Genomic DNA, 12,220 nt, shown 5'->3' on the forward strand with positions numbered 1-12,220 from the left:
CCAAGACATCTCAATATTTATATGCAAACATTCCCAAATCTGAAAAAAAAAAAAAATCGGTAACCTGGAACATGTCTGGGCGCAAGGGTTTTGGGTACGGGCTACTGAGCTTGTACTTACTCTGGTTTCAGTCTGTCTGCATGTGGTCCATGGGTGCACACGCCACCACAGACCTCACCCAGGAGCAGCCACCCAGCTCAGAGGCAGTGTGGCCTTCTATGCTCTCTTTTCACTGTCTCCACACTTTGTTGTCTTGGTGTCACGTGGGTGTCCTCGGACTTCTCCGTCTACTTTGGACATTCCATCCCCCTGTATTCTATCTTTGGTGAATAAGAATACCCGATAATGCATTTGCAAAAGAGAGTCACAACCGTCGCATTGAGTGCGGTAGCCCCATGGCCCTGCACAGCCTATTGTCCTCTGGGAGAGAGTAAGAGGAAGTCAAGTTATAATTTAGAAAGTCTCTAAGCTCACCAGTGTCAAGATGCTCAGGAAGAGAGTCATTTGTCCATGGTGGCACATTCATAGAAATGTACCCGCGGAGACTGAGCTGCTCCTAAGCACCAGTGGACAGAGGAGGCGGCCAGTGTGGCAATCCAGAGCCTGTAGGTCACGATTGAGGAGATGAGGGTCAGGTCAGGGCTGGGGAAAGTGGCTTTCCTGGGATTTGGTCCAGAGCCTGGTTGAGGGGTGAGGGGTCTTGAGGAGACATTGATGTGCCCAGGTTGCTGGCGGCAGGGGCTGGTGGGCAGGGTACTTTGTTCTTGAGGGGCATCCAGGAGGGAGAGTGGGTTACAGGTGGGTGGCAGGAGCAGATGCTGATCTCAGGTGGGACATGGGGTGCTGGAAGTGCCTGTGGGACCTCTGAGGAGCCACCCAGCAGGCAGCACTGCCTCCCTGTGATCTTGGCACGCAGATCCCTCCTGGTGCTCGGCAGCTGGCCGTGCTCCAGGCCCAGGACAAAGGCTCTGCCTCGCACTCTGGCCCAGGAGGCTCTGCAGAGGGAGTGGGGCACTTCTCAGTACAGCTGAGCTGCTGAGGTCCTCATGCAGCACCCTGAGCCACTGTGCAGGGCCAGGAGACATTCCCCAGAGATTTGCTCCCAGGAACCAGCACTCCTTGGCTGACTGGCACATCTGGGAACTGCAGTGTCATCTCTCTGTAGTCAGGTTGGCTGATTTGGAAGAGTCTGGGTCAGACCAAGCCCAGAGAAGTTCAGGGTTGAGACAGCTCAGTGCAGGGACACAAGGAGGCCATTGAGCAGCCCTGGCACTGTGTGAACTGGGGACCCATGGGCACAGAAGTCCATGGAATCGGTATCTACTGATGCATCCGATGCCTGCAGGCTGTGTGACCTTAGGCAGTCTCATGAGCTCTCTGAACCTCTCTCTTTCCCCTGTGCAGAGAGAATAACACTTCTTGCCATTTTTCTCCACCACCTTCTTCCCAGAGTTGTCAATAATACACAAAGTCATGGATGAAAGTGAGCTCTCAAGGGCACGGGCAACAGTGTGAGAGGCGAACACACCCGGAGGTGAACAAAAACACTGAGGGACAAGGTGGGCAGCTGGGGGGGCCCCTCCTTCTCCAGGCTCTGTATTTGAGGCTCCCACACCAGAGCTGGCCGGGGTGAGCTGGGGCAGGAGAGGGACAGGACTTGGAGGAAGAGAGAGAAAGGGGAAGTCTAGAGAGAGAGAGCACACACCCACAACAAATACACACACACACCACACAACACACAACACACACACAACACCCACCATACACATTACACACACCCAGCAGGAGAGCTACAGGCACAGAGAGGGAGAGAGACACAGAGCCACACACCCAGCAGGAGAGCTACAGGCACAGAGAGGGAGAGAGACACAGAGCCACACACCCAGCAGGATAGAGAAAGAGGCAGAGAGATGGAGGTAGAGATGGACGACAGAGACAGACAAAGAGGTAGAGTGAGAAGGAAGTGGAGGGAGACAGAGACATGGAGGAGAGAGCGACAGACCCAGGTCAGGCAGGCAGCCAACACAGAGGACAGGGTGCTAAGGAGACAGGGAAGCTGAGACTGAGAGAAGAGATTTGGGGACAGGAGGGAGAGGGAGAGGGGAAGTCAGCAGGTGAGGGGGCACCAGGGTGTGTGAGCAGAGTGGGGTGGAGGGGGTGCTGCAGACAGGTGGGGCGCCGTGAGGGAGGATGGGGCCCGACAGAGCACCCTGCCCCTGTGGGCAAGGCCCTAGACCCACCTGCTGGGAGTTCTCTGCCTGCAGAGCCAGGTGACCATGCCACGTCCAGGTGATGAGGTCTACTGGAGCCCCTCAGCTTGCTGTGGTTGGTGTGGACACGCCCAGGCCTGCCCTCCAGAGAGGCGAGGGGAGGATCAGGGGTTCACGGTAGAAAGCCGGGCACTGGTCGGCCCTGCTCAGAGTGTATTTGAGAGCAGCCTGCCTGGGTGTTGTCACTCCTGAGGTCCCCGAGGGGCAGTACTCTGTTGTAAGGGTCTGGATTTTAGGCCCCAACACAGTTAAATGTTTGTTGTCTAGGATCCAAAGTTCTGGAAAGAGGAGTTTTTTTATGTTTAAAGAAGAGGCCTCTGCTTAATAGAGAATCCACGTCAACCCCCAGTGGGCTGGCACTCTGCAGGGGAGGGCATGGAACCATGGGCCAGGTGAAAGTCATAGGGCCCTGTCCTCCCCAACTGGAGCACCCTCCCTGCTCAGGACTGTGGCAGATCCCTGTAAGCAACTGCAGAGATGGGTGACTCTTTCTCCAGGGCCCCTGGAACATGGCAGTCAGTAGCATCTCTGGATGGAGGGATCTGGGCCCCTCGGGGTAGGAGCGGAGCTACCTGTTCAGTTTTGGAGGAGGGACGGTGTCCAATGCCACCCTTCTTTGATGGAGAGGACAAGGGTTACAGGGGTTAGCATCCCACGATCATGTTGCAAAGTGGTGTCTTCTCTAGCCAGGGCTAACCTGTTGGTCTTCTGATTTGAGAAGGCTGGGGACAGTGGCTCCAAGCTCTGCTTCAGCTCCGGAGGAGTAAGTTCTTAGAGCAGAGTGGAGGCGGGGGGGGGGGGGGGTGTCCAGGTGGGAAATGGTGACCCTGTTCTTCACCCCAAATCCAGCTTTAGAGAGCAAGATGAGCCTGAGTAGGAAAGGAGCCCAGTACTTAGTAGCTACACAGTAAGTGTCTGTGAGGAAGGGAGTGGAAGAAGTCACCCTCTGTCCCGAGAGTCTGGACATGGTGCCAAAGGTTGGAGCTCAGACAAGCTGAACAATGACTTGGGCCTCAGGTCCCAAGACTTCTCCGCTATCTCCCCAGCATGGCCTGGGGGGGGGGGCGCGGTGGGTTGAGTAGGAGTCCAGGGGATGAGAGATCTTCCTTCTTCATGGGATGAGCTCCAAGGTTTCTCTCATCCTCTGGAGTTGGCCTATGTGGATGTGGGCCGGGCTCTGGGTAGAGGATTCGGGGCCTCTTACTGATGCAGTTAGAGAAGAATTCCTTCCTTACTTCCTGTGCCTCCATTCTTGCCAATTTCCTTACCATTCCTTATTTATCCAACTCTCTTTAGGCTTCTTTCCTGGGCCAGGGATGGTGATAAGGTGGATATCAAGGATAGAAGGGCCACCAGGGCTCACTGTCCAGTGGGGGATTAACGGGATCATTGGATTGTCACGTGGACATGACTGGGTACCCGGGTGGGAGTAGGGAACCCATGTAGGGAGACTGTCACTTTCTTTGCAGAGGCAGAACATGGCCCTGGGCCTGGAGGGATTATCAGTAGGATTCAGGAGTTCAGACAAGGGGATGGAGATCTCAGGCTGAGGGAAGAGCGCGGACTGAGACAGGCAGACGGATGTGATCCATTCATGAGAGTGGGGGGACTGTGCTGTTGGGTCCCAGGCAGGTCTGGGCGGGAGCTGGAGCTGGAACACTGCCCTGGACTCAGGTTGCAGGTGGTCAAGGGCTACGCCATCATTGGAACGTCATTCTGCGAGCCCTGGGACTGTAAAGCATGATGATCACGGTCGAATCTGTGATTCAGGTCCAGCGTCTATTCTAGAGGACTGGTCACCAAGGGCACATCTAGAGGATGGGAGGCCTGGGAAGGCCCAGGGGTAACGATGGAATTGACCATACTAGTGAGGATGGGGGTGATGCTGACGCTGCTGGCTTAAAGGAATTTGATGACAGGACAGATCTGGGTGGGGGAGGGGGGAGAGAGAGGGATGACCAGAGTTTCTGCTTTGGATGTTACAGTGCCCGATGAGGTGCCTGGGGTCTTCCATGGGAGGTGACAGGTGGACAGTGGGCACTCAGGTGTGGAACTCTGCAAGACAGAGATCTGAAAGTCCTTGGCACAACATGGAGTCTCTGTGACATGAGGCAAAGACCCTAGGAGGGTGGAAGGAGGAGCCAGGGTCCTCTGTCCCCACGGTCCTAGTGACTGCTGGTACCAAAAGGAAACAGAACAGGAACTCGGAAGCCAACCGTCCAAGGAAGTCCCCAAGGGATGCCTGGGGCTGGGATGGGCCTTGGGATGAGGCTTCTGTTTGTCATCCTGTCTCTGCAGAAGAGTCAGCCTGGGTTTGTGCCACCTGCCAGGTTCTAAGCCCAGTGACATTGGAAAATAGACATCTGTACTCAGAAATCCCTTCCTGATAGGAATGGAGGAACTGAGGCCCAGCGAGGAGGAGAAGGGACTTGCATCTGTGACCCATCCTCAGGTGGATTCAGGCCCTGGCACCGGCCGGCCCTGTGTTCTGCTAGCGAATCAGGCTGCATCCTATATTCTTAGGGAGAGGGATTGGGGGTTAGGGAAACCTTGCCTTAGGGGCTTCCTTCCCTCCTCTCCTTCAACAAGCCCCACATGGCTCCCAGGACTGTCCAGAGCCAGGCCTGGGGTGAGGGTACCCCAAGGTGTGTATGCAGAAGGGGGCATGGGGCAGAGCCCTGACACCCACCATTGCTCAGACCTCGGCAGCTGCCCAGCCCAGATGTGGACCCAGTGATCACACGGCTGCATCACGGGGCCTGGACTTGGCTGCAAACAGCAGACTGGCCTTTCCTGCCCTCTCCCGCTGCAGGCCCTCACACCAGGCTGGAATGTCCTCAGGAAGCTGGTTACCTCTCTCCAGGGGGTGCTTCTGAATTCCCATCTGTAGCTGCAGCCAGAATGTTTTGCAATAAGTATAGAGAAAGCATTCATTCCGGGAAGAACTGGGGAGTGGAGCGTTCCTCGCCAGCAGGGGTCTGGGTGAGAGGGCACAGGACTGCCTGCTGCCCTACCAGCCCATTCCTCAGCCCCTCGGGGACTTTGGCCTCTAAGCTGTTTATCTGTCTGTCTGCCTGTCCATCTGGATTAGAGAAGCCCGCTGGCTCACACCAGTTCCCCACACCGTCTGCCCACTGCAAGGCAGCTTGGGCTTTGTTTTGTGCTTTATTTTTGAATGTGACTCAAAAGTGATTATTACACAAAAAGGTCCACCCACCCACAGCCCCGCTTCTTCTGCCCATGCCCCCTTGGCACCATGGGTCCACCGTTTTTTGTTTATTCATCTAGTGTCATAAGTGGAAATATAAGCAGCGACACGTCTACATGTGGGTGTCCTCATTCTTACTTGGAGAAAACATTCTCTACGCACTGCCCTCACCTCGATATTTTCCCACTGGGCAATTTTACATGGGGATCTCCATGCTGGCCACATGGTGGTCTGCAGTCCTCTCTGCTGGAAGGCTCTGCCATGGTTATATTAGGTGTTTGAGTTTTTAAGCCCAGGCACCTGCAGATACCATGCAGATTTCCCCAAAGGTTTGCTTTTAGGGACCCCAACCACAGGAGCAAGACCCTTCCTGTCTTTTGTACAGACTCCTGCAGGCCATTTCCTTCCCATGGCCTGATCCACTCCTTCCCCTTCCCATGTGGTTGGCATCACGGTGCACATTTCCCAGGGAAGAAAATGTGGCATTGAGAAATCAAGAAGCACATCTAAAAGGATAAAACCATGGTGAGTGATGAAGTCCAGGTACTTGAACCCAGGAAATCTGGGTCTAAAAGTCTTCCTCCTTGCATCTGTCACATTGCTGGGGAATATAGACCAACTTAGTCCTATGTTTTCAGAAGCCAGATGGAGGAGCTTCTAAGCCCTCAGAGGGCTGGTGACTTGGTCAAGGTCACACAGCCACACAGCAGCAGCAGCTCCCAGAGGGGAAGCATCACTTCTCCATCAGGCCCGACACTAGAGCTGTCCTGTATGCACAAGGGGGCTGACTGGGTCCCTGAACTCCTGGACAGAGGGCTTCGAGCCCACTGTGACTCCTCTGCTCACAGGCCAGACACACTCACCGAGGAGAGCCACTAAACGATAGAACACATGCGTTTTACAGATAGACACAGTGAGACGGACACAAAGGGGAGACCCACCCAGGGCAGCTGCCGCAGAAGCGGGGGCAGACTGAGCGCCCGGCCCAGGCCCCGGCACACCCCACCCAGCATCCACCCCCTGGCAGCTCCTGGCTTCCCCGTGTCCTCACTTTGTATTCCTCGCCCGCCGTCTTCCTCCTGCCTTCTAACAAGAGGGCCACTTCTAGGCTCCTCTCAGCCTTGTCCATGAGCCAGGGCCCTATTTCCGTAGTGTTAATTGACTACGGCTGGGCTCCGCCAGCGGGGGGAGCGAGGCGGCTTGTGTACAGAATCCTGGCAAAGTCTGCAGCTGCAATAACACTCTGGTCAGTGTGCAGCACAAGGGCCGCGCGCGCGCGCGCGCGCGCGCGTGTGTGTGTGTGTGTGTGTGTGTGGCTCAGGCACAGGAGCCACGGCCCTCACTCCTGGATCTCTTGATGGTCACTTACCTGTCTGCCTCGAGCTTTCATTCTAGAAGCCACGTGTCCTGGGTGGGCTGAGATTTTCTTGGGGCATAAAGGCAGGGGATGGCCTGAGGTGGTCCAGCCGACTCTGCCGACGGCCCAGTAAAGACCTAGGCCCCATAAGACTCGTATCACACCCATGCTAAGCCACCTGTGTGAGGGTGAGGTCTTGGAGACATCACTTCCTCTCCCTGGCCTCAGTTTTTCTCTCCCACAAAGTGGGGATGGGTGTCTCTGCAGTTTTACTCTCCAGAGTGTGGTGAGGACACAGTGGGTTGTTCCCTGGAAAATATAAGGAGCTTTTCCCAATTCTGAGATTTCTCAGATTTTTGTTTGTGTTTGGTACCGGGGATGGAGCCCAGGGGCGTTTTACCACTGACTGACGTCTCCAGTCCTTTTTATTTTTTGAGACAGTGCCTTTGAACTTGCCATCCTTCTGCCTCAATCTCCCAAGTAGTTGGTATTACGGATGTGTACAGCACCCAGCCCCAGCATCAAGTTTGGCAGACAAATCAATCTCACTAGATATTGTCATGTGCATGAATATATAGATACACACACACACATATATACTTATGTACATGTGTGAACCTGGAGTTAGTTTGTCCTAAGAGTGTTTGGGGACTAGGATCATAAGCTTGAGAACGTGGGTGCTGATGCATGCTAATTAGAACTTAAACATAATGGCGTCCCCTCAACACCTGGCATCAGTCCTCCTGTGTGACTCCATTCCACTGCTCTCGCGCTCTGGGTCAACAGGAACAAGCTGTATAATGTCGTGACTCACTGTCTTCATCTGAGAACAGGGCTGACGGGTGTGCCCGCCCCCGGGCGCTTGTGGAGATTGGACGCATCCAGCACATGGGCTCTGGGCCCAGCCTGAGCCTCCCGAGTCGCACTTGAGCGGTTCTTAGCCCTTATGTCATCGCGTTCACTTCCAGCAGAGCTGGAATGAGATGGTGTGAATGCCGCCACCTCTAATGGGGATTAGGATGAGAAAGTGAGCCCCCACCACCCGCCTCCTACCTCCCGATCCTTTTCCTGTGCCAGGTGCCTGGCTCCGGTGGTCTTAGTTAGCGACTTGGTGCTTCCGTGGGTCTTTCAGTAGAAGACAAGAGTCCTTGGAGAAAGTGGTGGGGGAGAGGTTTTTTTTCGGAGGGACTCAGATGTACGTTTTGTAGAGGACACTCCTTCAGAGGCTGCGACCAGACAATTGCCTCTGTCCTAAGGTCTCACCCACTGTCTGTCGTAGCACTCTCTAAACTGCCCATTGATTTGATGGGAGTCTGCAGTGGAACATCAATAGGCGTTCCTTCATCCCGTGAGTTTGGGAAAACCTCAGACTGTACCTCCCTCACGGACATCAAAAATGCTTATTATTATTATTATTATTATTATTAAAGATGCTGTCAAAGCTGCAGTAAACAGATAATATTAATTTTGTTTAACCCAGTGTTTCCCGAGCGTCCTCTTCTTCTGCATAACCCCCGCTACAAGGCTCTGTGGAATGCACCGTGACAAGCACAGATCTGCAGAATCAATAGTAGGGACATCAGCAAAACCGTGTGTCTCCGGTCACCCTCAGGGACAGGAAAATGATGTCATAAAGCAGTGCTGCTCAAACGCAGTGCACATACACATTCCCTGGGGAGTTTGTGCGAATGCAGGTTCTGCATGGGCAGGTCTGGGTGGGGCCAGCTCCCGGGGATGCCACGGCTGCTGTCCAGGAGCATATTTTGCATAGTAAGATTATAAAGAACCCTCCGCTACAACGTGATGTCTCCTGTGCCCGCGTTTGCAACAGCATTTGGAAATCAGTGGCCACCTACGGTCATGTCTGATCAGGCCATCAGACCCAGCAGCAGGGAGGTGATCCTGTGTCTCCAAGCTGGGCAAGTAGCTCTGGCGGGGGGGAGGAGCCAGGCTGGGTTAGCAGCTGCAGCTCATGTGAACATTGTGGTTTGGGCTCTGCAAGGTCCTTCAGGGCTCTGCCATGTTGGCGGAGTCCGCCTGAGAAGATGACAATACCTCGTACTTCTGTCACCTTCCTTGTCTCTGCAAATAAGGTTTGGGTTGTTAGTGTTCTAATTTATTTATTTATTAATTTTTAAAGAGACATTTCCCCTTTCTTTCCTCGGGTCTGGAGTCATTAAACAGGGATTAGCTGGATAAATAGAGGAAGTGATTTTTAAACTGTTTGCAAACTTAATGTGAAGAGCCCAGCCTTGCAAATTATCACGTCTAATCAGAGGCCCTCGCTCCACTGCTCCAGTAATTGTACTGGTATTAGTCAAATTCTTGTTGTCTCCTCATTAGCCGTGAAAAGGAGACTCAAGATGTACTTCATTAGAGTGTCCTGGAAATATATTGCTAATGTGGAGATGGAGGCGGAGGCATGGAGGGAGGGTGGTGTGTGGGGACGGGACAAGGGCATGTGGCATCTACCTCAACCCTGTCGACTTCCTGTCTCTCTCAGCTCCGTCTCACGGGAGCCTCCACTTACCTGAGGAGCAGCAGGTGGCCAGAGAAGACCCAGAGACCAATGCTCCCAGGCTCTCTCCTTTGTGGCCTCCCGGGACCACCCTTTCCTTCTCTGGGCTCAGTGTGATTGATGGGGCGAGAAGGCTGGGCACCCTGGGATCTGAGGCCCTCTGTCTGAGGTTCTTGGCATGTGACTCTAAGCTTTGAGGTTTTGGAGGATGATGACCACTTGCTCTTCTCTCAGTTCCTTGAGCTGAGACTCTCCTGGGGACTTTGCTTGAATGTCAGCCAGACGCCCATCTGTGGCTGTCCTTGCTCTTGTTGGATAGACAAAGTACTATGTGGGCTCACTCTGTGGAGTCCAACAGGTTTGAGCTGAGAGGACAGGAGTGGTTACCAGAGGCTGGGAGGGGGAGGGGAGGATGGGGAGAGGGTGGCCAAAGGGTACAGTGCCATGGTTAGATAGGAGGAATAAGTTCTGCTGTTCTATTGCATGGCAGGGTGAGTAGTTATCAGTTATGATAAATGTTTAAGGTGATGGATGTGCGAATTACCCTGATTTGACCATTTTGGAATGTGTGCCTGGATCAAAACATCACTTTGTATCCCATAACGTACGGTGTTTTCAGTGCCAGGTATGGAACCCAGGGCCTCGTGCTTGCTAGACAAGTGTTCTACCACTGAGCTACACCCCCAGCCCGATAGTGTACAACTCCTGTCAATCAAAAATGAAGGAGTCATTATAACAACATCTTCTCCCTACTTCCCCCCACTCCCTTCTTTATTTCTTTCCTTCCTATTTATGAAGTATCAAGTACTAAAGTTATTGAAGCTTAAATTAATTGAAATCAAATTAAAAGTCAGTTTCTCCATGGCACCAACCACATTTCAAGTGGTTGAAAATAGTGACAGGTGGGCTAGAGGATCCTGAATTGAATTGAGAGTGCAGCAAATTCCACTGACAGCTCTGGCCTAGCCCCCTTCTGCTCCACCCTGTGCTAATCAGCAGGAGTGAGAGAGATTCAGGCTGAGAAGGAGAACCCTCGCCTACAGATGCTCACAGTCAGGTGGGGAGGAGATCACAGCCCGATCCAGGTAGTTAAAACTAGGGCCAAGCAATAGACAACAGGTGCACCCCTGAACTTCCTGGAGGGTAAACTTGAACCTCTTGAGCCAGCCTGCTGAGCTGGAGAGATCCAGCAATGCTTCCTGATCAGCAGGGACTTTTTCAAGATTGAGGCCTGTCTATGCTTATTTTGAGGCAAGACTGGCATATCAGTGCCAGTGAGCTGCTGCGCTCACTGCTGAGCTCCGGGGAACCTTACCACCTATGGGTGAGCACACACACTAATACCCTTCACTCCCAGGCACTGGAGAGATCCATCAAAGGCATGCACTTGACCACGTCACCCCTGCTGGAAGATGGTAACCCCCACTCTCAGCCTGTGTTCCGCATCCCTGCCTGCCTCTGCCTCCTCTCCTTGTCCTTCATCCCAGAGAGCTCTACACAGCCAGGGCTTGCTTTATCCCCTGAAAGCTTTGGTGTGGTCTACACTGGGTTGCACATACAGTTCCCTGCCCAGGACACTCTTTCCCTCCTGCACCTGCCATCCAGAGAAGCCCTCTGCATCCCTGACACCAGTGCACACAGCAGTCCCTCCTGACCTCTGGGTCAGATCTGGCCTCCCTGCCTGCTGCTCCCGAGCCCAGGCAGCAGCCTGTGACTTTTTCTCTGTCCCCTTCTAGGCTGTGAGTGCCAGGAAGACACAACCCTGGGGTCTTTTTTTTTTTTTAAAGAGAGAGTCCAGAGAGAGAGAGAGAGAATTTTTAATATTCATCTTTTTTAGTCTTCGGCGGACACAACATCCCTGTCTGTATGTGGTGCTGAGGATCGAACCCGGGCCGCACGCATGCCAGGCAAGCGCGCTACCACCTGAGCCACATCCCCCACCCAACCCTGGGGTCTTGACTGAGTGTATTGTGAGTACAGAAGGACACATTTGGGGCAAAAGAGCTAATTCCATGTGGGGAGAGGGGTCAGCAGGCAGGTGGGAGGGACCTAAGACCTGTTCGTGCTTATTGGCCAGGGTATGGGGTGGCATATTCCAAGGGGATAGACCAGCAGGGAGTAGGGACTGGACACCAGCCCCTGGGGAACAGCAGAAAGGCTGACAGCAATGTTGTCCCAGAGAAGCCCAGAGACTACATGCAGAGGGCAAGGATATAGACTTGGACTTAATGGACAGGCTTTTGAAGTCCATCTCTGGCACTTTCTAGCAGTGTGGACTTGTGCTGGCCTTGGTTTATAAGAATAACACCTACTTCAAAAAGACGCACTGAGGATTGAGCGAGATGGGGTATGTTAGCTGCACAGCTCAGTGGCCGAGGCGGGGCAAAACTCATCATGTGGAGTCATCACAGATGATGATGATTTTAGGAGTGAGACCCAGGAGATGTTGACCTCTACCTACAGAGGATCGATTTTGGAGATTATTTTGAGCTGAGAATCAGGTGTCACTGGGGGTGGAATGAGCAGTTCCACCCACCCGGAGTTCCCTGGTCTCAGAAGTGTGCAAATTGGTCTGGTATTCCCACACCTCTTTGTGTAATTTTAAATCCCAGATCTTTCTCAACTGCTGATATATATATCTTCTAGATTTGAATTAAGACAAATGTCCACAAATAAATCATTCCTCACCCAAACTGTCCCAAACAAGGGTCCGTTGCTTACATTCTCTGCAGGGACCAGGTGTTCCTGGGCTCAGGGTCTGGGCAGTCTTAGCTGGATGTCTGGGATCCATCCCCAACCATGGCACTGCCAAGTGGGACCAGGCAATGGTCCCGGGGTCTCACCATGGCACCCCTCTTTCCTCCTTG

Source organism: Marmota marmota, unplaced genomic scaffold (assembly GCF_001458135.2).
Source record: "Marmota marmota marmota unplaced genomic scaffold, marMar, whole genome shotgun sequence".
Taxonomy (NCBI): domain Eukaryota; kingdom Metazoa; phylum Chordata; class Mammalia; order Rodentia; family Sciuridae; genus Marmota; species Marmota marmota.